At 39.0% G+C, this 4,320-nt stretch overlaps 1 pseudogene; it reads right to left on the reverse strand.

The window, feature by feature from the left end:
• Positions 1–216: 216 nt before the first annotated feature.
• On the reverse strand, positions 217–688 carry LOC105855950 (ubiquitin-ribosomal protein eS31 fusion protein-like; annotated as a pseudogene).
• Between the last annotated feature and the right edge of the window lie 3,632 nt (positions 689–4,320).

A 4,320-nucleotide genomic window follows, 5' to 3' on the forward strand; every position in this document is an offset into this window, starting at 1 on the left:
AAGTTCTCATACATTTGGGGCCCAACGAGCAGATCAAGGGACTTACATAAGGGGGTCATGTGATACATAAACTTGGGCCATTGTGGACAACTTAAACAATCAAGCTTGGATTTTATCATTTGGGTAGAGGAAAGTATTGATAAGTGCAAAGACTGATTTCCTTCCTCTCCTCCTTCCCTCCCTCTGTTCCACCCTTCCTCTCTTAGTTCATGCCTTTTACTCACTGATAAGGAATGACTTGCCTTCTGGTTTGTTGAAGCAGTCGATCAGAGAACATTTGCCGCAATAGTGCCTGTCGAAGGGGCTGGCCTCAAACACTCTAGCACCACATTCATCTGAAGAGCACTTCCAGTGAAGATGACTACTTTCCTTATTCTCATTCACCTTACAGTATTTTAAGACATCCAGGGTAACCTTCTTTCTCTTATGCTTATTTTTAGGAGTGGTGTGAGACTTCTTCCTTTTCTTAGAATCTCAACACAAGATAAAGAGTAGACTCCTTTTGAACTTTGTGGTCAGACACAGAATGTCCATCTTCTAGGTGTCTGCCAGCAAAGGTCAGTTTTTGCTGATCTGGAGGAATTTCTTCCTTATCCTGGATCTTGGCCTTCATATTGTCTATTGTATCCAGGGGTTCAACGTTAAGAGCGATGGTTTTCCCTGTAAGGGCTTTTATGAAAATCTGCATTTTGGTATCAGTTCCATCAGAGCTGATGGATACAGAAACTGAAGATTGAAGAATAACTTTCTCCAAGTCATTACTGCTGCTAAGCAGGAGGACAGGGCTTGGATCCCAAATGAGTCTTCATCCAAAGACCATGTCTTTTCCCATCACCTCTGCTGCCACTGGGAATCTTTTGAATTGATAAAAGTTATACATGAGCTCCGTGACCCTGGAAGAGGAAGAGTCAGGAAAGAACTGTTAGGGAACCAACATGATAAATTCAGACAGGCAACAACACATTTATAAAACTTTCTGACAAATAAATCTCATCTTGACAGCTGTGGGAACAGGGGTTATTAATCTTCATGTTACAGTTGAAAAAGACTATACAGTTGATTCTTATTACTCTTGGTAGGTATGTTCTATGAATTCCACAAAAATTGAATTAATGAATACTGTAGTAGCTCTTACAGGAAGTATGAGATTAGGTTCCTGCAAGTCTCTGACCACATTTTCATCAACTGATCCATATATAACCTCGTTTTATGTATCTTAGAGTTCTGTTTAAAGACACTTATTTAATATACTTTGTTGATTCATTAACATTGAACTCACAGCCAACAGCACTGTATGTCAGGCTAAATGAAGCTTATATAATACATTTTGTGTTAATAGCCTTCTTTGGCTTAGGACAGTAAGTAGCACGTTAGAGCTATGAGAACAGAACAAGATGGGAGTGTCTCCTTGTTTGACTTCCACTGAGAACATGCACATCCGGTGACTCAAAGTTTTTGCTGCTCTTGGGCATGTCTATGAATGACTGCGAAAGCACCGTGAGTACTAATTTTGAGGTTACAAATAAATTTTATCAAGTAGATGAATATACGAATACAGAATCCACAAACAATGAGGATCAACATAGTAAGTACTGGAGTACTTAGTAAGAGTCAGGTCCTGGGTTAAGAAATTCATGTCAGATAAACCTTATAATAAACTCATTTTACAGATAAGCTGTGGAAAAATTAAACTTGTCCAAGAGCACACTGCTGGTAAGGGGCAGATCTGTGATTACGTACCCACATCTGTGGCTCTAGGGTCTACTTAGGAGCATTCATGTTGCACGGAAGAAACTGAGATAAAGAGTTTAAGTTATTCAAGCTTTCTCAAGCAGAAAACGACAGAGCACGGACTTGAATTCTTCCTCTAACTCAAGTGCACATCCTGGACAGACCATCTCAGAGGGTGGAGTGGTGTGAATGGAAAGAAAAGAGGGGTTGTGAACAACATAACAAAGGGCTTATGTTAGTTGGAGTTTTGTCTGTGAAACCATGAGATGTAATCTGTCAATTCTGCATTTCTCCTTCTGAGCTTTGCTGTGACAGGACTCATGTAAAAATACATTTCATCTTGATTTTTTTGGATTCAAAATATATATAATTTGGTGTGATGTCAGAAGAAATAGTAAAGTAGAATTAGGGGTCATCTTTTATAAGTTTCTTTGAGGTGAAAGGAGATTTTGTTATTCTATTCAAATAAAATAAGGTCCTTAGAAAACTCCATTTACCCTATTCTTGAATTATATACTATTGTTGTGTATTTTATTTTTGTTTATTCTTAACCTCACATGACTTTATCAGTTTTATTTAATGTGGTCCTTTTTTGTCTACTTTTACCCATATATTCGTCATGTTCTTTGTTCTTTATTCTTTCTGTATCTCTAACCTGCCATCTGGGATCATTTTTCTTCTGCCTGGAATCCTTTAGAATTTCTTTCTTTGGTAGCAAATTCTCTTAGTGTTTGTCTGTCTGAAAATGTCTTTATTTTACCTTCATTTTTGAAGGCTATTTTGCTGAGTATGGATTTTGAGGTTACTGATTGTTTTCTTTCAGCACATTTAAGATATACTCCTTTTTTTTGGCTTCCATTATAGCTTTTGATGTAACAACTAGCTTCCTTGAGTATAGTCTATCCTTTCTCTCTGACTGCTTTTAAAATCTTCTCCTAGACTTGGGTATTCTTCATTATCTAAGTGTGGTTTCCTTTTTAGTTTTCTTGTTGAGATTTGTTGGCCTTCAATGTAAGGATGAACTAAAAACAAACCATTCTCCCAACTTACTAGAATTTGCACAATCAGGACTGGGCAGAAAATACTCAGCTGCTGAGCAGAGGAAGACAAATAATAGTGCTTGAAAAGTTGTAACCATGAGCCTCTCCCCATATTTTCAACCTGAATACATGCTACTTGAATGGTCTGACAAAAACCTGAAATGAAAAACGACTTTCATTCCATTCAGGAAAACAATAAACTTATTGTCATAATTCACTAAACATTTAGTGGAAAAAAAGATATGAGAAACAAAATATAATAGAAATAAATCCAGGAAGACTTTGGATACTAGCAATTTTTAGGCATAAAATATAACAGTGTTTATCATATTTAAAGAAATAAGAGAAAAATTTTATAATTTATGGAGGAATATTAAACCATAAAGAATAATCAGCTTCTGATTTAATCTGAAAAATGGATTATTTGACAAAAACCTCTGTTAATGTGTTTAATAGCAGATTTGACTACTTTCTTCAAAGTATATCTGTGTCTAGTATATCCACTTGAATTCTAATTACATGGGTGGTGCTGGTGGTATTTAACCTTACTTCTGTGAATCCACTTCAGTAAAACTCAGCCAGTTGGGTTTTACTTGGAAGAACTCACACTCTTTCTGAGACAATTCCAGAAACGTTTAAGAGTCCTATATGGGAAAGCACTGTTCTAGGCACTTTAAGGGGACACAAAAATGAAGGTATATGGTTTGTGCTTTCCAGAGCTCCCTGAATATTATGAAGAGGAAGACATATATGTAGAAAGCTCAGATACAAAATAGATTATGTATATATCATTCTATAAGAATCCACAGAATACAGGCACACGATGTGGGAGTTTGGGAGGGATATCAATTCTGAAGGCAACACAATTGGTGAAAATTGTTTTCAGAGGAGTTTGATTCAGGTTAAATGCTGTGACTATTTCAAAAGAAATTTCCTGGCACATCAATTTGGATGGGAGCTGAGATCCCAGGCATCCTGCATGAATTGCCCTGCTTAGGACAAAGCAAGAAATTTGTTGGTCTTAGTGGGGCAGGGGGTTGGGGGAAGGAGGGGGAGAGGAGGGATGGGGTGGGATAGGAGGAGAGAGAGAGATACAGGGAGGAAGGGGGGGAGAGTGAAAGGGAGAGAGGGAGAGAGAAAGGGAGTGGGGGAGAGAGTGAGTGAGAGGGAGGAAGAGAAAGAGCTGGGGAGGGGAAGCTTGACTCTGGGCCAGGAGGTGATGCAAGGTTGCATGCTGCGCCATGTAATTCCTCCCTATGAAGTGCTAAATCTTCAACAATGCCTGCAAAGATTATGAAATGCTTAGTATAAATCCTTTTTCCTAGACTGAGTTGTGTGTCCTGGCCCCTGGGGCAGGATGGAGACAGCTCGATGCAGGGCCCAGGCAGCAGAGTGAAGCAGGCGGGTATGTCCTAGGAGCTCATGGGTGCGAGGGGGGGAGGGCTTCCCGCCAGCCTGGGGTAAGAAACTGGAAACTGGCCAAGTTTAACTCCATGTCTGAGGAGAGAGAGACCTCACGTGACATCTGGATGATGCTGAGAAAGCTCTT

This window comes from Microcebus murinus, chromosome 12 (assembly GCF_040939455.1).
Source record: "Microcebus murinus isolate Inina chromosome 12, M.murinus_Inina_mat1.0, whole genome shotgun sequence".
NCBI lineage: Eukaryota > Metazoa > Chordata > Mammalia > Primates > Cheirogaleidae > Microcebus > Microcebus murinus.